This window comes from Mixophyes fleayi, chromosome 5, assembly GCF_038048845.1.
Source record: "Mixophyes fleayi isolate aMixFle1 chromosome 5, aMixFle1.hap1, whole genome shotgun sequence".
Lineage (NCBI taxonomy): Eukaryota > Metazoa > Chordata > Amphibia > Anura > Limnodynastidae > Mixophyes > Mixophyes fleayi.
Window position 1 is genome coordinate 240,435,972 of NC_134406.1, and position 24,422 is coordinate 240,460,393.

Sequence of the window (24,422 nt, forward strand, 5' to 3'; positions counted from 1 at the left end):
CTATATAATTAACATTAAGGAGTGCATTATATCGTATAGTAAATTAAATTAAATCAGACAACTATATTTTACTTTTCATGAACTCCTAGAATCTACCGCAGACAATTTCATTATTTTGGCAGCAAATGTATTTAAAAGGAAACACTATACCAATAATGGGAAGAAAAAACAATAATAAAATCAACATCAAGTGTTCAGTTTTTCACTCAAATCTGATAGACTTTTTCTATCAAATTCTTCACTGCAAAAAGCTCAGCCAGCTCCCAGTGGTGTAAGCATCTTTGGACTGCTGCAAGTACTGTCATTCCCAGTTTTTTCAGTTTACCAAGTTATGTGTTTCAGTGTGTAATCTGTGAGGGTAATGTTAGGACATGAGTGAGGGCAGGATTTTCTTTCCTGCATGACTTCAGCTAGAAACCCCAGTAGATAACAGCAATATCAGCACTAAGAGGAAGGGGGGGAGGACATATGCTGTGCGTCAATGTGTATTACATTTCCCCACTCCCTCATTCAAGACTTTCTCTGTGCTGCACCCTTTACTCTAAAATGCACAATCCCTATTTGTTTAAAAGCTGGACATACACGTTGCTGTATCTGTAGGACAACTGTCCTGATATCACAATATGTGTGATTCTAAAACAAACCATATCTTAGGCAGGATGTAATCAAACAGATTATCAGACATGTACAGCTGAATATGCATATACAACAGTGAAGTCCTGCACAAGTGGATGAGTAAGGACTTGGGGTATTTATGACCAATTACTTATTTTTATAAGCAGTTTTTTTGGGGGTTAAAAATTCTCTAAACCACCTTATTTTGAATCCCTCAGTTTAAATTAGGGATGTGCACCGGCGACTTTTGAGGTCTCGTGTTTTGTGTTTTGGATCCGGATTTTCGTTATTTTTGAGGTTCGGATTTGTCTCGCAAAACACTTGACGAAAGGTCTCGGTTCGGATTTAAGGTATTGGATTCGGATTTTTTTTGAAAAAAACATAAAAAGTTTAAAAATCAAGTTTTTGGGCTTATTTTCACTCCTAGGCTATTATTAACCTCAATAACATTCAATAACAAGCATTTCCACTAATTTACAGTGTATTCTGAACACCTCACAATATAGTTATTAGTCCAAAACGTTGCAAAAAGGTATCTTTCTGGACTGCGTAGAGGAGTGGGTCACCACAATATCTTAAAAACCCTGAACTTTTATGATTCGCACCAATAATTGTACCTGGACTGCGTAGAGGAGTGGGTCACCACAATATATTAAAAACCCTGAACTTTTATGAATCGCACCAATAAATGTACCTGGACTGCGTAGAGGAGTGGGTCACCACAATATATTAAAAACCCTGAACTTTTATGAATCGCACCAATAAATGTACCTGGACTGCGTAGAGGAGTGGGTCACCACAATATATATAATAAGAAAACCATCAACTTGTTTGATTCGCACCAATAAATGTACCTGGACTGCGTAGAGGAGTGGGTCACCACAATATATTAAAAACCCTGAACTTTTATGAATCGCACCAATAATTGTACCTGGACTGCGTAGAGGAGTGGGTCACCACAATATCTTAAAAACCCTGAACTTTTATGAATCGCACCAATAAATGTACCTGGAATGCGTAGAGGAGTGGGTCACCACAATATATATAATAAGAAAACCATCAACTTGTTTGATTCGCACCAATAAATGTACCTGGACTGCGTAGAGGAGTGGGTCACCACAATATATTAAAAACCCTGAACTTTTATGAATCGCACCAATAAATGTACCTGGACTGCGTAGAGGAGTGGGTCACCACAATATATTAAAAACCCTGAACTTTTATGAATCGCACCAATAAATGTACCTGGACTGCGTAGAGGAGTGGGTCACCACAATATATTAAAAACCCTGAACTTTTATGAATCGCACCAATAAATGTACCTGGACTGCGTAGAGGAGTGGGTCACCACAATATCTTAAAAACCCTGAACTTTTATGAATCGCACCAATAAATGTACCTGGACTGCGTAGAGGAGTGGGCACTGGGCACCACAATAAAATATATAAAAAACCTTCAACAGGTCTGCATTACACTACACATACGGCTGCTCCTCCATCCTCTCCATCATATACATGTTGGAGTTTTAGCGTGTGACAACCTCTTGTTTTTGATAATGTCAGTGCATTTTGAATATTTTTCAATTTGCCCCACACCACTGAATGTACTTTATCTATGATACGCATCTATCTATCTTGACTGCGTAGTGTGGTGGCCCGGTACACAATTTGGTACCGAGGCCACAATATAATTAAAAAACCCTCCACGTGTCAGAATTCCACCAAACAAGTATCTGGACTGCGTAGTGGGGTGGCCCCGGTACCCAACTTGATACCGGGGCCACAATAAAATAAATACACCCTCCACGTGTCAGAATTCCACCAAACAAGTATCTGGACTGCGTAGTGGGGTGGCCCCGGTACCCAATTTGATACCGGGGCCACAATAAAATAAATACACCCTCCACGTGTCAGAATTCCACCAAACATGTATCTGGACTGCGTAGTGGGGTGGCCCCGGTACCCAACTTGATACCGGGGCCACAATACCTCCTCCAAACATGCTACAGACAATTCGTCATTGAGATCCCATCAAGTATGTTAAAGACAGACAGGGTCCAAGTGTTATTAGTTGACTTTGTAAAGAAAAAAACTGTCCCTGTTGCACATAGTCGTGCAATGAAGACTTACTTTTTCATTTAAAGGCACGATCTTTCAAGTGTAGTGTTTGTAAGTCTAAGTCATATTATACTTTTGGTAAAATTGGTTTTTTTTGTTCCTCTTTATGTTAATTAATTAGTAATAGAATTAAAGTAGGAAATAGAATTAAATAGAATTAAAGTAGGAAATAGAGTGGTATAGAGTTGTAGTGTGGTATAGATAGAGTGGTCCACACAATATAATAATAAAACCCTCAACTGGTCTGAATTCCACCAAACAAGTATCTTGACTGCGTAGTGTGGTGGCCCCGGTACACAATTTGGTACCGAGGCCACAATATAATTAAAAAACCCTCCACGTGTCGGAATTCCACCAAACAAGTATCTGGACTGCATAGTGGGGTGGCCCCAGTACCCAATTTGATACCGGGGCCACAATACCTCCTCAAAACATGCTCCAGACAATTCGTCATTGACAGACCCCAGACAGACAGGGTCGTAGTGTTATTGTTTGACTTTGTAAACCCAAAAAAATGTCCCTGTTGCACTTGCACATAGTCGTGCAATGAAGACTGACTTTTTCATTTAAAGGCACGATCTTTCAAGTGTAGTGTTTGTAAGTCTAAGTCATATTATACTTTTGGTAAAATTGGTTTTTTTTGTTCCTCTTTATGGTAATTAATTAGTAATAGAATTAAAGTAGGAAATAGAATTAAATAGAATTAAAGTAGGAAATAGAGTGGTATAGAGTTGTAGTGTGGTATAGATAGAGTGGTCCACACAATATAATAATAAAACCCTCAACTGGTCTGAATTCCACCAAACAAGTATCTTGACTGCGTAGTGTGGTGGCCCCGGTACACAATTTGGTACCGAGGCCACAATATAATTAAAAAACCCTCCACGTGTCGGAATTCCACCAAACAAGTATCTGGACTGCATAGTGGGGTGGCCCCAGTACCCAATTTGATACCGGGGCCACAATACCTCCTCAAAACATGCTCCAGACAATTCGTCATTGACAGACCCCAGACAGACAGGGTCGTAGTGTTATTGTTTGACTTTGTAAACCCAAAAAAATGTCCCTGTTGCACTTGCACATAGTCGTGCAATGAAGACTGATTTTTTTTATTTAAAGGCACGATCTTTAAAGTGTCAGAAAGAGAGAGAAGACACAGGAGAGGAGAGTTGTAGCTGGGGACCTGGGGTGGAAGCTCCCAGGCTCCCCCAGCATTGCCTGGAAGTCTGAGCGTGGTGACTGAGCCAGGGCAAGGAATGTGTGCCCTGGATGAGGGGGAGAACTCCATGCCACTATAGTGAACCCAAGAGAGAGGGGGACACTGCACATGGAAGAGGCCCTGGAGTGAGGGCTGCTACAAGAGGCATGGTAGCTGTAGTGTCAGATCCTGAGGCTGAGAGTACACAGAGTGACGTGTCAGAGCACAGGAGACATTATCCCCGCAGAGGAGGGATGAGCTGCAGTTGAGAGGTCTGTTGTTGAAATAGGACATGCACACTTTAACAAACCAATCATTTCAGCGACAGGGCCTACCAAACAACTTTGACTGAAATGATTGGTTTGTTTGGGCCCCCACACCAAAAAAGCTATTCATCTCTCCCTGTACAGACTAAACAGGCTCTACTGAGGCAAGATGTCGTCCTCATCCTCAACCTTTGATTCCTCTCCCCCTACAGTGTGTACTTCCTCCTCATCACACATTATCAATTCGTCCCCGCTGGACTCCACAACCACAGGTCCCTCTGTAGTATCTGGAGGGCAGTGCTGTACTTCATTGAGGAATTGATTATTCATTTTTATAAACATCATTTTTTCAACGTTGTGAGGAAGCAACCTCCTTCGCCGCTCACTGACCAGGTTCCCCGCTGCACTAAAAACTCTTTCCGAGTACACACTGGAGGGGGGACAACTCAGGTAAAATAGAGCCAGTTTGTACAGGGGCTTCCAAACTGCCTTTTTTTCCTGCCAGTAACAATATGGACTGTCTGACATGTCTACTTGGATGGTGTCAGCAAAGTAATCATCCACAATTTTTTCTATTGTCACAGCATCCAATGCAGCGAGAGTAGACATGTCTGCAATGGTTGGCAGGTCCTTCAGTCCAGACCAGATGTTATCAGCATCCCCGCCAGTGCCTCTTTTGGGAAAACTGAGCTTTTTCCTCGCAGCCATAGATGTGGAAGAAAATGAGGGTGGAGCTGTTGGCATGTCACGGTCCTCTTCAGAGGACAATCTCCTGACCAGCAGGTCTTTGCACCGCTGTAGATTTGTGTCCGCCGGAAACAGAGACACAACATACGCTTTAAACCGAGGATCGAGCACGGTGGCCAGAATGTATTCCTCTGACTTTAAAAGAGTGACCACCCTCGGATCCTGGCAAAGCGTACGAAGGGCTACATCCACAAGAGCTACATGCTTGCTGTAATCGCAATGGCTTACCAGCTCCTCCCTCACTTTCTCCAGCTGCTTCTGCAACAGCCTGATCAGGGGAATGACCTGACTCAAGCTGGCAGTGTCGGAACTGACTTCTCGTGTGGCAAGTTCAAATGGCTGCAGAACCTTGCACAACACGGAAATCAGTCTCCACTGCGCTTGACTCAGGCGCATCCCCACTCCTTTGCCTATGTCGTAGGTGGCTGTGTAGGCCTGAATGGCCTTTTGCTGCTCCTCCATCCTCTGCAGCATATAGAGGGTGGAGTTCCAGCGCGTCACAACCTCTTGTTTGAGGTGATGGCAGGGCAGGTTCAAGCTTTTTTGATGTGCCTCTAGTCTGCGGTAGGCACTGGCTGAATGCCGAAAGTGTCCAGCAATTTTGCGGGCCACCGCAAGCATCTCCTGCACACCCCTGTCACTCTTGAGGTAATGCTGCACCACCAAATTAATGGTGTGGGCAAAACATGGGACGTGCTGGAAATTGCCCATATTTAATGCCCGCACAATGTTACTGGCATTGTCTGACACCACAAATCCCCATGAGAGTCTAAGTGGGGTAAGCCACTGGGAGATAATTTCCCTCATTTTCTCTAATATGTTGTCAGCGTTGTGCCTCTTATTAAAGCCTGTAATGCACAATGTTGCCTGCCTTTGCATGAGCAGCCATTTTGTAGATGCTGCTACTGATGCAGCTGTTTCTGTTGCTGCGGAAGGGGATGCATCTACCCAGTGGGCTGTCACAGTCATATAGTCCTTCGTTTGCCCAGAACCACTTGTCCACATGTCCGTGGTTAAGTGGACAGTGGGTACAACCGCATTTTTAAGAGCACTGAGGACACTTGATCGTACTTCTCTGTACATTTTTGGTATCGCCTGCCTAGTGAAGTGGAATCTCGAGGGGATTTGGTACCGGGGACACAATACCTCCATCAACCCTCTAAATCCCACTCCACTGATGGCGGACACCGGGCGCACGTCTAACACCAACATTGCAGTTACAGCCGCAGTTATACGCTTTGCAATAGGGTGACTACTATCGTATTTGGTGGTCATGGCAAACGACTGTTGGACGGTCAATTGTTTGGTGAAAGACTTAGCGGTCTTACGACTTCCCCTCTGGGAAGATGACCGACTAACAGCAGCAACAGCAGCAGTGGCAGTAGTAGGCGTACCGCTGCAGGATTCCTCGGATGAATCCCGTATTGAGGAGGACTCAGTCTGGCTGGTGACTTGGGCTGCAGGACTGAATCTGATGGAGATTGTGGAGGAAGTTGACGAGGAGGGTGTTGCTGGTGTGTATCCAACTGGACCACGGGATTTAGGTGTCCCTGTACCGATGAGGGTCCTAGCCCCAGTTCCTGAACTAACCACTGAACTATGAAGGTTATTCAGGTGACGTATAAGGGAGGATGTTCCTAGGTGGGCAAGATCCTTACCCCTGCTTATTTGAGCTTTACATAAGCTACATATTGCCATACATTGGTTGTCTGGATTTGGATAAAAATAACTCCAGACCGAAGAGGTGCATTTTTTGGTCTTCTGACCAGGCATGACGATGGGCTTTTTCATCCCATGGACATCAGCTGTTTCCCCCCCTGGTGCCTCATTTACAATAACCACATCACCATCCTCATCATCAAGTTCCTCCACAGCGCCAGCTACATCATCAATAGCCTCCTCCCGAGCCACCTCTTCCCGTACAGTGATGGGAAGGTCAGGCTTGACAACCACCAACACCCTTGGACTCGCCTTGGGGATTTGTGATAATTTCTCTTTAGAAGGCAGAGTTGTTTGCTGTTTTGTTGCTGACAGCATAACTCTCTTCAATTTTTTGTAGGGGGGGGGGGAGGAGGAGGAGGGCTAAGATCCGTGGGTGAAGCTGAACCACTAGTCATGAACACAGGCCAGGGCCTAAGCCGTTCCTTGCCACTCCGTGTCGTAAATGGCATATTGGCAACTTTACGTTTCTCCTCAGATGATTTTAAGTTTCTCTTTTTGCTACTTTTTCTTAACTTGGGCTTTTTGGATTTTACATGCCCGGTACTACGAGATTGGGCATCGGGCTTGGAAGACGACGTTGATGGCATTTCATCGTCTATGTCATGACTAGTGGCAGCAGCTTCAGCATTAGGAGGAAGTGGGTCTTGATCTTTCCCTACTTTATCCTCCAAATTTTTGGTCTCCATTATATGTAGCACAAGATACTGCAGAATGTGTGAACTTGGTAATATTGCAGTACCAATGGACTTATAATGCTGGATTGGTTTTGCAAATTTGGTTATAATTATTATATATTTTTTTTTTTTTTAAATTTTTTTTTTTTTTTTACTTTTTTTTTATTTTTTACAAACTTGGGAATAATGGGGAAATAACTATGCCCTTAGAAGCACAGAGCACAGGACACAGCACCACTGGACTGAACAGGACACGGCACAGGACCCAGCAGCACTACGGAACTCAGCAGGACAGAGCACAGGACACAGCACCACTGGACTGATACTGCAGAATGTGTAAACTTTGTAATATTGCAGTACCACTGGACTTTTACTGCTGAATGTGTGAACTTGGTAATATTGCAGTACCAATGGACTTATAATGCTGGATTGGTTTTGCAAATTTGGTTATAATTATTATATATTTTTTTTTTTTTTTAATTTTTTATTTTTTTTTACTTTTTTTTTATTTTTTACAAACTTGGGAATAATGGGGAAATAACTATGCCCTTAGAAGCACAGAGCACAGGACACAGCACCACTGGACTGAACAGGACACGGCACAGGACCCAGCAGCACTACGGAACTCAGCAGGACAGAGCACAGGACACAGCACCACTGGACTTTTACTGCTGAATGTGTGAACTTGGTAATATTGCAGTACCAATGGACTTATAATGCTGGATTGGTTTTGCAAATTTGGTTATAATTATTATATTTTTTTTTTTTTTTTTAATTTTTTATTTTTTTTTACTTTTTTTTTATTTTTTACAAACTTGGGAATAATGGGGAAATAACTATGCCCTTAGAAGCACAGAGCACAGGACACAGCACCACTGGACTGAACAGGACACGGCACAGGACCCAGCAGCACTACGGAACTCAGCAGGACAGAGCACAGGACACAGCACCACTGGACTGATACTGCAGAATGTGTAAACTTTGTAATATTGCAGTACCACTGGACTTTTACTGCTGAATGTGTGAACTTGGTAATATTGCAGTACCAATGGGCTTATACTGCAGGATTGGTTGTGAAAATTTTGTGGTAATTAAAAAATATTAAAGTAGTTTTTGGTATTTTATAAAAAAACTTTTTTTTATTTTTTTAAACACAGGGGAATATTGGGGAAATAACTATGCCCTTAGAAGCACAGAGCACAGGACACAGCACCACTGGACTGAACAGGACACAGCACAGGACCCAGCAGCACCACTGACCTCAGAAGGACAGAGCACAGCACACAGCACCACTGGACTGATACTGCAGAACACAGCACAGCACAGCACAGCACAGCACAGCACAGCACAGCACAGCACTAAACAGCACAGCACAGCACAGCACTAAACAGCACAGAACTAAACAGCACAGAACTAAACAGCACAGAGGACCACCTAACACACCCTCCCTCTACCCTGATCAATGCCCGAGTGAAGATGGCGGCGACTAGCGGGGAATTTATAGGATCCGAGTATCGCGAGATCCGACAACGGGATTATGAGTCAGAGCCTCAGTTTCACTTTTGAATTTGGCGCCAATACCCGGATCTGTCTCGGATCCGACTCGGATCCGCAACGTTCGGGTGGGCTCGGATTTCAGAAATCCGAGCGCGCTCATCCCTAGTTTAAATGTGAACCCATACCCATCTATCACCCATGTACTTACTGTACAGCTCTGTGAAATGTTTGTTCTTTGAATCTATATAGTATCAAGTGCCTTAAGTACACCATGCAAATATGCCAAGCATAGTGAATTGATGCCACTGAATTATCACCTACATTTCTTTTAGCAACTAGCAAAAAAGCCAATGCCCCCACATACCACAAGTTTATCTATATTCATGCAACTAAGTAAATAATTTTACTATTGAGGATAACCTATTTATATAGTGTATCTGCAGAACTATGACTGAAATAAGGACAAAAAATGTATTTAATCAATACTGGAAATAGCAAATTAAAAATAAGTTTCTAGATTTTTTTTTTAACAAGTAAAATAAGTCACCTTGTTTTTCAAATTACTATAAAAGCCTAGAAAAGTCTAGCTGATACTTTGAAAAAGTGTCAGCTAGACTTTTGATAAAGTTTGGCTGAGCTAAACAAAACGCGTTGACAATGAGGAGTAAGAGGAAGCTATCGTCTTTGTATGAGCTCATAATACCTACATCTATTGATCCAAAGGACTTTATTTGATCTGCTGATTCCTTTTACAAAAGCCACTAGACGGTGTACGAGTCACTTCTAAGCAAATCATGTAGTTTTGTTATCCCACAACACATGTGGAGATTTGTGGGGCCAACGCTACTGGGTCCACGCTGGCTGCTGTGCACAATCATCTGTGCAGAGCCAGGTTCAACTAGCCCTACCATGGCGGGATCGTGCTTGTAATACTTTGCTTTTAATGGAAGTGACCACCGGACAGCGGAGGGAATCATCTCTTTATTTACTTATCAGATCACATGGCAAGTGACTTTATAATTGTCAATAGGGCGGATATTTCTGTGCCGGAGCCAGCTGCTATATTCACACAGAGTCGGGTTTGATAAGTCCAGATATGGCTTCTACTAAAAAGTTTGTTCATATTTCAACTGGACAGTGTTCACTCATTTCACATAAGAGTGGAAAACCAATATATTTTATTCAGTTATATTAGGACCATTTATGAAGGTATCACTACACCGACATATAACAAGATTTTAACCATTGGATCAAAGTATTTATGATGGTGTATCATTGGACATTTTTGATTTGGCTTATATTGAGACCGGTCTCTTTTTTATGTGCTATAACTCGAGTTATATATGTGTTTGTGACATTTATTAATATAAATAATATATTCGGCTTTACCATTCCCAGTTCTGATTTGCATATTTCTGCCATAATGAACTAGGATTTTACTCCTCAATTTATTACACTTTAGCGTTGTTATGTGTTTTTGAGTATCTTCTACTTTGAAAAATTGCCAATAGAAAATCTAAGTTTTCATTTGAGACTCATATAGTTCATTGAAAACAATGTCTAAGTCTATATTTGATACTTTAATGTAATCAATGTCTATATTTGATACTGTATGCTCTTATTTAATGATGCAATTAATTTGACCTAACATGTTCAGTATGAATTCTGCGTGCAATAGTTGCAGACTCAGGAGCTAATCTGCAAGTATTATAGATGACTGTTTACTGTTTGACACCCAGGTGCAGTAGATCCTGGTCAAACAAAGAACTAGTCATAAACTAAATGCTCAATTTTAATTGAAATATATATGAAAGACTTTTTAAGGAAAAATGTTTTAGACAAGCTGATACCTATCCTAACTATAACTGCATGTTCTATATAGTAACATGATTGCTGTTGATGGCCTTATGTAGACCTCAATAAATAACTATTCAAATGTAATAAATTGCAAACTTCCAAATCACATGGTTTATGTTATGAGATCCAACATTGTCCCATAGAAAAATTGTCCCATAGATGAATGGACAGAAGATGTGCACTGAAACTAAATAATTATGTAGTGGACACTAACGAGATGTTGCCTATAGTCAGAGCCATAAGGAGGGCGGTGGAGCGACCACCCAGGGTGCAAGGCGAGGAGGCGCAACACCCACACGCTATATGCAGCCCCCAGCACACTTACCACAGAGCTGTCATTTCTGAGTGAGAGGGAGCCAGCACAATGAGAAATGTGCCATATGCCTGCATCCTGCTCACTGCAGTGCACGTGACGTGCACATGTGACGTCAGGATGCTGCATGGAGGAGCCTGCATGGTGAAAAGAAGCAGGGAGAAGAGAGAAGAAGAAGACAGCAGAGCAAAGAGCAGACAGCACAAGAAGATTGTAGAGTAAGAAGAACCAGGATGCAGAGACAAGAGAAGTTAAGCAGCCTAATGTAAGTATATTGCTGTAAGGGGGCTGTTAAAATCGTGGGTGGGTGAGAGAGGAGGGGGTAGTAAATAAACAGAAAGGGAGAGGGGGCTGTAAAAAACAGAAGAGGGCACGGAAGGGGCTGTAAAAAAAACAGAAGGGTGAGAGGGGGCTGTAAAGAACAAGGGGGCAAAGAGGGGGCTGTAAAAAACAAAAAAACAGAAGGAAAGAGAGGAGGCTGTAAACAACGGGGGAGGGGGGGGCAGAGGAGGCTGTAAAAAATGATGGTAGGGAGAGAGAAGGCTGTAAAGAACTTGGGGGACAGAGAAGGCTGTAAAAAATGGGGGATGAGAGAGGGGGCTGTAAAAAAACCAGAGGGGAGAGAGAGAGCTGTAAAAAACAGGGGAAAGAGGTGGCTGTAAAAAAAAACAGGAGGGGAGGGAGAGGGGGCTGTAAAGAACAGGGGGGAAAAGGGTCTGTAAAGAAAAAACAGGAGGGGTGGGAGGGGACTGTAAAGAACAGGGGGGAGAGGAGGATGTAAAAAGCGATGGTAGGGGGAGAAGGGGTTGTAAAAAATGGGGCTTGAGAGAGGGGGCTGTAAAAAAAAAACAGGAGGGGAGAGAGGGGACTGTAAAGAACAGGGCAAAAAGAGGGGGCTGTAAAAAAAACAGGAGAGGAGAGAGGGGGTTGTAAAGAACAGGAGGAGAAAGAGGGGGGCATAATACATAATTAATTATAAATAATAAGTACTATATTCAAAATGGCGGTGATATGTTTATCAGTAATAACAATCTCCATTAAATGTGGTGGAAATTTGTATACCATTAATTTGATTGTGGGGCTGGTGGGGGAAATAGGCCTTTGCATTAAATGGGAATGCTATTAAAGCCAGGCCAGTGAGGGGTGAAATTGGTTGGTTTGTTAAATGTGAATGCTTTTCATTTAATGGGGCTGGTTTGGGGTAAGAAGGCTTATTTATTCAACATAAACACTAATGTAGGGCTGGTTAGGGGGAAGGAGAGAAAATTATTAAATGCAGGTGATATTTAATTTAATGTTGGGGCTATATAGGGGGAAATAAGCAATATGCATTAATTGTGAATGCTATTAATTAAATTCTGGGGCTGACTGGATAAAATGAGGCCTGTTTATTGAACAAATAAAAACTAATTATTATTATTATTATTATTATTATTATTACCCTTTATTTATATAGCGCCACCAATTCCGCAGCGCTGTGCAGACTACACACTCACATCAGTCCCTGCCCCATTGGGGCTCACAGTCTAAATTACCTAACACACACACACAGTTAGACAGACAGACAGGCCGACACAGACAGACAGACAGACAGACTAGGATCAATTTGATAGCAGCCAATTAACCTACCAGTATGTTTTTTGGAGTTTAGGAGGAAACCGGAGCACCCGGAGGAAACCCACGCAAACACGGGGAGAACATACAAACTCCTTACAGATAAGGCCATGGTCGGGAATTGAACTCTTGACCCCAGTGCTGTAAGGCAGAAGTGCTAACCAAATTTAATGTCGGACTGGTTGGATGGCCTAGTGTTTAGTGTATGCTCGACTTTCTAGGAGGTGCATAGTGTCACGACCTGCATTCTGCAGCTCCTGTCTGCAGGTACTTTGTTGGACCTTTATATATATTTGCATCCTGCCTGTAGTACCACTGTCCACCAAAGGGTCCACTGTGGTACTCAGACTGCTCTTACCTGCCTTGCTATTGCTGTAAGCTTAAGCACCTGCTTCTGGCCTATATAAGCCTTCCTGTCCCAAGCAACCTTTGCCAGATTATCTGTTGCATTTACATGTGTTGCTGTTCCTGTTCCCTGGCTCCTGTTCTCTGAGTTCCCAGCACATCTATCCACAGATCATCTCAACCACTGTGTCTACTCCAGTATCCTGTGGTAACGCTCTGCAGATTATTGCAACCTTTTGTCTGCAGTTCCCAGAACATCTATCCGGAGACCATCTCAGCCATTGTGTCTACTCCAGTATCCTGTGGTAACACCTTGCATATTATTGCTACCTGTTCTATTCATCTCACCACCTTTCCAGAGGTCTCCAACCCTGCAACCCACAGGCTACTCGTCTCACCACCTTTCCAAAAGTATCCAACCCTGCAACCTGCAGGTTTCTTGTCTCACAACCTTTCCAGAGGTATCCAACCCTGCAATCCACAGGCTACTCATCTCTCCACCTCCACCAGAATGCTCTGTTTTGCCCAGGGCACTAAAATGTTTAGTTACGGCGCTGCCTATAGCAATCAATCAGATTCTAGTTATCATTTCTTTAGTGAAATCTACAAAATGATAGCTAGAATCTGATTAGTTGCTATCGGCAACATCTCCACTTTTCAAACCCGCCGGAAACTCGCAGCTTGATACAATTACCCCTAAGTCTCACTCGCCAAAAAAATGAACTAAAAGGGATGTATGGAATTTAAATTGGACTCACAACATATATTTATGCATTCAGCAGACCTCAATGAAGTTAATCACAGTTGATGGTTTTTCTAAAAACAAGCAAATAAAAACAGACAACGATAACATTTTGATACTGTATACAAAGTGAATTATTTATCTTGTGGTTTATTAGCAAACACTGTTGTTTGCTGTGTAATTTGCATGCTGATCAATTTATTTTTTAAAGGAGGAACAAATATTCAAGTACTGTATTTCGGAACAAAAAAATAGTGAAAACGACAGATTGCTTCTTTTTCTTAAACCTTGTAATAAATGTCAAATGCCTGCAAGTCATGTCAGGCTGTTTCTCCTCTGTCAAACAAAGTGCATTATTCTGGGAGAATACTTGGTTATTATACTTCAAGAGAAACATCATTTCAGATCACAGTTTCTGTCATTTAGGAATGATTCACAAACAAACATCAAAATGATTTATTTTTATGTTTTACACCATGGCATGACGCAACACCCCATGCAAAAATCTACAATTGTTTAAAGCTAGTTTTTTTGGATGTTTTTTTTCACAACTTTTATTTTCATTTTAAGATTTCTATATACAGCAGTTGCCAATGTACAGTCATGGCCAAAAGTTTTGAGAATGATACAAATATTATTTTTCACAAAGTCTGCAGGCTCAGTTTTTAAAATGGAGATTTGCATATACTGCAGAATGTCATGATCAGATGAATTGCAATTAATTTCAAAGTCCCTCTTTGCCATGACAATGAGCTTTATCCCAAAAACAATATTTCCTCTGCATTTCAGCCCTACCACAAAAGGACGAGCTGACATCAGGTCAGTGATTCTCTCATTAGCACAGGTGAGAGTGTTGATGAGGACAAGGCTAGAGATCACTTTGTCATGCTGATTGAGTTAGAATAACAGTCTGAGCCATGTAGAGTTGACCTTAGACTTTCCTTTCATATGGATGATGAACCAATTGTTGATGGCATCCTCTTAAGTGTGCTAACATTTGCTGTCGCTGTTGTTATATGGGATTGGCTCTAGCCTACTCTATCCTTTCCCTTTACTACGCTGTCTGATTGCCAGCTTGTGTTTTTTGTTTTGTTCATTGACACCAATGAACAAGCGTATTTTCAAAGTGGACCTGCATTACGCAAGTAACACTTTTTTATTTATAGACACACTGTAGATGCAAGAGTACAAAGGTACAGGTACACCAGCAATAAAACATATTTTAGTTTAGGTAAGAGACAGTCAGTAGGATATGCATAGCAATGTGGCAACAAGTCATTAAAAACCTATACCATACACAGACACATGGCGTAGTATTCATATAAGATAAAGGCATTAAAGTTTAATGAGGAGACTAATGTGGATGCTACAAATGATGTACAGTCAATATAAAAGACCCCAGGTGTAACATGGGGAGATATGTCAGGAGAGCTGGGCAACCAGTTGGGATAATGAGGGTCTAGCACAGGGATTATATTAGAAAAGAAGAAAATGAAATAAAAATATAGGCAAGCGATGGGTGGGGGGTGAGACTTAGGGTAGTAGATAGGTAGGTAACTCAATGACAAATTATGCACTGATGCAAGAAGCAGCATGGGAAAAACAGGGGATTGTGGAAGTGAAGTGGAAAAAGCTATTTTCAGGCTTCTGTAGCCTGTTATAATTATACAATCTTAACCACAGTACCTAGTAGGTATTCTCAGTTTCATTGATTTCCACACAACATTCCAGAGTGACGGTAGGACGGTAGGACAAATCCTATCTCAGTTCTCCCAAAAAGCGTTAGAGCTTATTTCACTCACAGAGAAATAAGTGAACAGGCAATATATTGCTAAATGTATAGTAGACATTTTATAAATAACCTGTATTTATTCCTGTTGCCTGAGGACCACAATGCAAACTTCATGATTAATCACACATCTTATCTGACCGCAATATTATTTTTGGTTTAAACAACCAATAATGTCAGAATAATTCAGTTTAAATAAACACAAACTGGTGTTCACAACTGCAGCATTTGTAAGAAGTATGAATTTAACAGAGTGATTCTTTCAACTATTGTTTATGTTTCATAATTTTAAATTACATTTTTGTCATGTAAAGTCCCCATTTTAACACTAAAAACCAGTTCTCTCTCTAGAGACAATTTCTTGTTGATGATATGTTGACAAATGTTCTTATCTAATGGAAACCAGTCTAGACTCCCAATCAGAAAGTATTAAATTAAAAAGTAGCTTTCAAAGAACATTTATTAAATTGACTGTCTTTTGTAGAGTGTTAATTAATGTTTCAATATTTTATGGTGTAATTTTTTAGTGTATGCAACATATTAGGACATTTAAAGAGAAAAGCATTTATTTTTATTTACTGGTTAAAGTTTATTATACTTAAGTTCAAAACTTGATCAGAGTTAAAATGTAACATGGTAAACTATTATGTCATGCAAATTATTTCTGACATTGTAATTGTTGGGCTGCAAAGGGCACATACCAAATAACAATGCGTTATGTTATAAAATTGAAGTTAATAAAACAGACAGGTTAATAGTACTTTAAACAGTACTTACACTGTTTATTTAGTGGAACCTCAAGAGATAATATGTTGAAGATCAATTATTTTCATATAACATGTTTATCAGTAACAGTTTTTGTTTAATAGGAAAGCTAGCATGCAATCCAAAGTCTTTTAAACTGTATATATAATGATATACGGTATGCACTTTTATATTTAAACTTGTGGTAGGTGAGAGCTTAGGATGTTTTCCATACTTGCCAACTCTTGCAATTTGCTTTCTGGAAGGTCCGGTGGGCAGGTGGGTGTGTGTGGGCGGGCCTAGGAGAATCATGTCACTGGCCCCACCGCCTAAATTGTCGCAGCCATTTTTGACCTATAATAGCAATGGGCGGGCCATGATGACGAGTGAATCGAATCACTAAGCCTCGCCCCCTTAATTTAACTTACCAAACTGGCCGGGATCTGGGAGGTTGCCCTGCTCTCCCGGGAGTCCGGGAGGACTCCCAGAAATTCTAGAGTCTCCCGGACATTCCAGTAGGGGAGGCAACTATGATTTTTTTTCACATCAGATTTTCATACTTTGGCTGCTTTTTATAAACACAATTAAGCTTTTACGTTAGAAAACTGACATATTGACAAGTTACTGTCTTGAACAGTACTTCAAAAACTTTACTAAGAAATACACTGTCTGGGGGGTATAACAAATCTAATGTGTATATTTTATTTTATTTTTCTGCTAGCTGGTTTCAGAGAGAGGGAAGGAAGGCAACTTTAAATATTACTACTCACTTCTACCCCATCCTCAGCGCAACTTCCTATATTTGTACTAAGTGGTTGCCCACAAACTCCTCTCACATTAAAAATACCATCTTTCTTCCACTCATTTTCACCATTCTCTCTCTTTTGTTTCGTCCTCCATAAATTAAAAACACATCTTACTTAGAATCTTCATTTTCAAAATGTTTTTATTTCTTTAAATTAAAGTGCAGTGAATCTGACTCCGAATCTGAAAAAATATAAATTCATTATCAGCATTGTTTTGCTATATTCGTTGACCAATAAAATAAAGAATTATCATATACTACTATTTACATGACTGTGCTGTAACTGAGAAAATATTCAAGGTTTATCTTTTTTCCCTCTCCAAGCTTCTATGATGAAGAAATATGTAATGAACCAAGCTTGAAGTTGTTTTAATGTATGAAGCAGGATAGAATAATTCTATTTCAGAATGATTCCCTGTGGGTGGAATGGATCTTTTAGGGCAAGGCTAGCTGAATGGTAACATGGCATGGCCTAAGGCAGTTGCCTTAGGCCACAAGTTGATATAGAAATTATAAAAAAAAACATTATCCATGACAATCCAACAACAATTTATGTAAACAGCGAAGAGGAAGCTGCTGTCACGATGGAATTAATGTAATTACCAAACGCCTATAAAACCTCTGTCCTTCCCCACAACCATAGCATCTTCAACCTGTACAGCACAGAACAAAAGTAAACATGTATCTATCCATATTTCTGCCTCAAATGATTAAAATAAGTTTATTTTTTCATTAGCAGATTTAAGAAATGCTGGAACTTGACACATATTATTTCCCGAACCGGTTTGCCGAATCGGAACAAAAATTCAACAAAACTTCTTGAATTTTAGATCAATTAAATAAAATAATGTATCTAAATTTCTAAAGTTAAATAGGTTTGCACAATGCTTTGTAATAGTGTTTCCAAGTTTCAGTATAAACACATAGCAAAAAAAGGTAATTAAACCCTACTATAAATAAGAAACCATTATGGCAGGAGCATTGCAAAATACTGAAAAGATCATATCAATTAAGCTTTGAGGTGGTTAAAGTTTGGTAGTATAATTTGCAGGATCCTTATCTTGTATTTAGAATCATAGCAATTGTACATAAACATTGAAATAAGTACCAGGATAGAGCTGCTATGAACCCCTTGTAGCTGCCACAGGAGTTGCTTCAAACCAAGCAGCACACAGAAGAAAAATTCAGTGTCTGTGGTCAGCACTGCAGGACACTGGAAGCCCCAGTAAGCCATGCACACAAACCAGAATTATGGTCAGAAGGATGGGGAGCTCTCTGAGCAAGAAGTGCAGAACAGCAGACAACAGGTGGCAGCTGCTTAGCCTGGTAATTTGGGAACCCCTTCAAACTTTTGATATGGAGCCCAGTAAATTTAATTTTGCACCACTGAGCATAACCCATTTGTTCTATGTGCTTTTTATACTAGTACCCATATTTTAAAATAGTTTTCAATCAGACTTTGCTGTTCAGCCGGTACATGTAAGTATGTCACACATGATACTTATCTCATGGACCTTTGAGCACTGCAATCCCCAACACATCACTTTTCTGGAGTTCACTTTTTTGCATTTTAAATATACCTCTTCAAAAGGATGAAAAAAGACTAGATACTATAAATAAATTGTAATGTCAACTAAAGCCAAAAGGACTATTTTTGTGCAGTTATTCAATATTGAAACAATTTTGAGATAAAACTCTAAAATTTGAACAGTCCCTTACCGTCATAAGAGACCTTTACAGCAATTTTGCTTTCTTTGCTAACTTAAGAATACTTTTATTTGTTAACATATCCTTGTCTGAGATGGTCAAACTATTCAAGCCAGTTCAAAATTTGGGTCAAACGATCTTGAAAGTAATTGAAGTAGATTTTTGGATCGAACACGTTGATATGTATTTTATAACTGCTAAGCTGCTGAACTTTGAGTTCAGGCTACAAGTTCAAGACTGAAGCTCAAATTTAGAAACCATTAAAATAAACTATAAAATGTATTGGTTTCACATGTTTAAGCTTAAATGGCTATATTTTACAGTATTGTGTATTTAATTCGAACATTACTGTGTTCAAGTTCAAATTAAAACTCAATATATAAGACTATGCAATGTAGCCATATATGTTCAAACTTATTAACCTTGCTCAATTATTTTTCTAACCTTCAAAAATTGATCACAAATTTTTAAACATTAGAATGAGGTCAAGAACCACTGACTATAGAGATGCTTAAAATTTTTTCCATTCAATATTTTTTGTATAGATAGGGCTTTCTACTGGAAATAAGTATTTAAATAAGTATTCTGTTATTTTATTTTGTAATATACAGGTGGGTTACAGCTTAGTTATACAATTGTAAGATGTTACATTTTTTGAGTTATGACTATGACGATCACACAGTTGGTGCACAGACATATATAAAGTCACATTTACTTAGGCACAACAAAGGTGTGTGCAAGTAAGTCTAGAGAAATTCATTACATTGGAAAAGTGTGTATCTATTAAAAAAAAATGTATAATCATACTAACTATACCTGATGATATTGAGTTACATCATTTTGGGGTTCACCAGGTTGTAGAAGCCCTACAACCTGCAGCCTGGACATATATATGGGGACACATAGCAATGCTTGTTTCCCAAACGTCTCTTCAGAGCATGTATGGTCCTAGCAAATGCCCCCAGTGTGCATGTACTTAATAAAAGAAGACTTAGCTCTGCTCTTTTGAGAGTAGATATTTTTTAAATTAAATTGTGAATGAATTGTGGAGTTCACTCCTCATACTCAACATAGATTGGATAGTAGACAGTACACATTGGTTTCTGCTGTTGGCGCAGATGATGCTTAAGGTGAGGACTGGGGGGGAGGAGGCAACTGCAATTGCAAGAGAGTCCTGATGGGTCATGTGTTGTAGTACACCTGTTTGTGTTCCTTTTTGCCTCTGGAACTACTTTCCTGCATGATGGGGGATAGTGTAGTGAGCGATGCTTGATTAATTTAGATATTATTGGATGGGTAGAGATAATGAAAATTATGCTGGATACACTTAGAAGAGATTGCAAATTTGGAATTTAGAGACGTATCTGAGGAAGATACAGTCAGATGAAATAGTGCAGATACAGTCATAAACTGTGTATGAAGTTCTACCTAGCTGCCAGTTGTTGGTGCTGTTGTGCCATAAATCAAAGTGAATCATTAGCAGATATGTATGCTGTGTTCTTGGTTGACTGAGTGGTGGACAGCTATCAAAAATGTTACACATGTAGGTGCACTAACAGAGTTCTGCAAACAGCTTGATCCAGAGATCTTAGGTAAGTTTTTAAATTTCTCTGCCAGTAGTACACTTATATAAGGACCAACAGGTAATAGTGATATGCATTACATACCTAGGTGCAGGTGTAAGGGGAAAAGATAGATTTGACTCTAGTACACTAATAAAATAATGTTTACTGTGTAGTGAATGTCTCCTTCTAGGATCCAGAAGTAGTTCCATTGGAAGTCTTATGACAGCGGGTGGAAGTCTTATGACAGCGGGAAAGATGTATGGTGGTCTCTTCAGGAGCTCTGATAATGAAGGGTATCTGAAGGATCTCCACTGCTGGTTCCCGTAATATGAAGGGAGTATTTAGCATCTATGGTTCCAAGGGAAGGTGCCTCCACACGCTAAAGGGGCTAGTGATGTCAGCCTCATGTGTGTGCAAGTGGGAAGACTTTGCGGAGAGACACGTAAAATAGAAGTCTTATGGGGAGCACAATCAGGTCAGGTTCCCGATAGTAGTCAATATCCTGTGATACGGACCGCGGAGATCAGGAGAAGAGCCCCTACCACTGGTCCATTGGAGAGGGAGGCAAGCACGATTAGGTAGGCCAGTCTTGTCTTCAGAACTTGGTTTTCACCCACAACGAGCCTTGACACTCAATAGAACCCCTCCTTATGTGGTTTAGGTGTGTGTGGGAACAGGAAAGGTCTGACTGCAAAACCTTTTGATGGGTAGGAGAGTGCTCAGACAATGGACGTCCGACTGTCACTGCCAGGCCATAACCCGCATTATTTATTATTTTTATTAGTTATCCACTCTGAAAATTCAATCCAAATTGTGATGAAAAGACATCTGCTTTTTTACTTGTTTCATTTCTATGGGGTATGCATTTGTAAATCCATTAAACATTTAATTATACATACAAATGATTAATTTAAACTTTTTAGATACTTTTTTTTTAGAAACTGATATATAAACCGCTCATCTTATCATTCATACACAAATGGGTTAATTCTTTGTATTACCACCTTGTTATTTTAGCATTTTATATCTAAAATAAATGTTTAATTGCATCAAATTAAATGGTTCTTATGTAACTCTTCGACTAAATATTAGTACCACTACCTAAGTATACAATGAATTCAAGACGTATAATTATGTTTCAGTAATAACTGTTTTGCTTTTTTATGTTTTTATATTGTATTGCTTGCAATTCAAAAATGTAATTTACTGCATATGTGATAATTAAGCTATGTGTCACAAAGTTAATTTAACATATACATTGATGTTTGTGTGTTGCAAACATGTTCCCAGTGCAATAGTTAATAGACCCTAAAATGAAAAATAGGTTCGAAATTTGCAATTCGCGTTGGAGGTTAAATAATATTTTTTTAAAAATATTCATTCTTTTTTTAAACAAAATTTAAATGCAATCATTATTATGCTTGAGGTTTGCCATAAAAATCAAAATTATTTAAAAGTTAAGATCAAACATGCAAGTACCAGCTCACACACATGCAAACCTGTTTGAAGTTTTGTTTCATTTTAAATTATGGAGAATTTATGAATTTTGTAGTCAATTTCTGAACTGCTCCATGAATCAATGCAGAGCAGGTTCAAGCATTACTATTGTGTAGTATCATAATCATTACTTTCTATATTGCATCTTTATGGGTATGCTATTATATTTTCTACTGAGACTGGCCTATTCACCATCTATTGTCATTTATCTTGCAGTGCTTCCATTTGTAAAGGTAAATATCTGATCCTGTCAGAAATGAACTTATACACCCAATGACTCAGCTTCCAGTTGTGTAATCGCTTCACTCTAAAGACAACCTGTTCTTTGTGGGCAAGTAGCATACAAAATGAAAATGAAGTTTGAGATCTATCTTTTTTCACTAACAAAGCAACAATTTCTTCTTTTCTAGCCTTGGCCTATAAATAGTATTGCTAATTGTGTATCCACACAACTGGAATCCATATTCATTTATCTTTCTATTGGAATGTCTATAACATTTGTTATCCCAAGACAACCCAAAGAATTGGATCAGATATCGACAATGCAAAACTGATTTTTCATGCTGTCCTTTTCTGGTACTTGTTGCTGATATACTGTAGATATTCCTGAGTGTAAAATAAATGAAGATGGATAAACATAAGATGAAATCTTCTGCAATAACTAATGTTGTCACATTGCTTGCCTGTCCGTGTAACTATGCTGATCTACCAATTCCCAACACCAGACCTAATGAGGTGTGGACTAAGAATTCCTATTCTTCTTCTTTCTGACCAAATTCCAAATCAATGGGGGTGTTTTAGGAAACACAAATTACCTTAAAACATGACTTACTGAATGAAATGAAACGAGTCAAATGTGTAACAGACAAAGCCAACTAAAAGCTTGTTAAATGAGAATGAGTAATGTATGTTCTTACCCAGCAGTCACAATTTACTGCTTTTAAAGATATTTGTATAGTTGCAGTGCAGTAACTTTAACTGTTTATTTCAGGAGGAAAGAAACTAATAAATATTGCAAAGAGCTATACAGTACTTAAGCCTCCGTTGTTTATGTCTTTATACACTTGCAACACATCGGAAAAACATAACCTTTTATTTCTCAGAAACACAAGACAGATTCTAGTAGTATGTGAAAAAGTTAATAAGCTATTTAGCCATCTACCTATATAGGCTAATGTGTCCAAAACAGGTAATGTAACAGTTTATATGTAATAGTTTTCATTTCCGTTTCACTTGCTGCTACAATTTACACCTACACTACAAACTAGTACTACAATAAAAGTCAGCTTCCCAATATAGTGATTATTATACCTTGTTTAATATAGTGTTGATTGCTGCTACTAAGAACGTGAGCCAGAATCTATACTTTAGAGAAGCTAATTGATCCATGCATGAAGCATGACACATGTTTCTCTGATATTTGTGCATTAATTGTGCATTAATGATTTTTAAATATACATTTTATTAGCATTTTTATATTCTAACAAAAAAAATGCATTTGAAATGATTCGCAATGTACGTTTCAGCACTTAAACATAGCGGCTTCCCCAGAAGTCACTTAATAATCCATTCGACTAAACCGAATCTTCGTTCCATATGGGGTTGAAATAGGATCAGTGACTCCACAAATGAAAAGACAATCTTTACTTGATTTGATAAATGGACATGCATTGCACAAACTAAACCAATAATTTCCCTTGATTGACATAGCTATTATTAGATGTTTCGTCTGTTCCTTAAAATGGCGGTACACTAGACAAGCTTTAAAATGTTTTTTTTCTCTTCTATATGGAATATTTGGATTTTCTGGCAGAATTCCTGTTAAGTGCAGATCACAAATTTGGAAATCCCAGTTAAAGTTCAAAAATCTGAAATGTTTCACACCATTTGGTATTATTTATCACCATGAACATAATGGCTCTCTAAACAGAGTCAATAGGTTTACATGTAAGCAATACTGTGTGTTTTACTTTCCTCAGGAATATTCACTGAAACTTTGCTGCTTCCACATACAATTTCTTCAAAGTGGAGCAATTCAGTCTGAATCATAAATATTTCCCTGGTATATCTCATTGAAGTGCTTCAGAATGAAGTAAGCTGTTGACTGCAGCCAGGGCCAATGGACGCTCTGTGGTCTTCCTAGGCAGCACCCATCTTCGGAAGCGCTGCCTTTCTTCTTACCTGAGCAGGGGGGAGGTGAAGAGGCATCTCCTATTCTTCAGACTGGGAGCGTGTTTCTGGATTGTGACATCATTACCCAGTACCATACTCCCAGCGTATCACAGCTCCTTTTGTCAGTGGCCAGTGTGGGGATGCTATGGGGACATTGACATTTCTGAATAAGGAACATTATATCGCTCATTCAGTGTTTCCAGTGCCTCAAAACCATTGGTGCAATAGGTTAGTCTAATGGTAGTGCCGGTCCTGATTGAAATTTTCCTCCTATTTACTGTGGTTTTCAGAGCTTTCATGGTCTTCAATTCCAATAAGGACATTTTTATTTGAATAGTAAACATACCAAATGAATCAAGATCCTATTCAAGTAGAAACTTACATTCTTGGTTAAATAATTGTTGTCAGACATAATCGGTCCCTAGTCTACATAAAA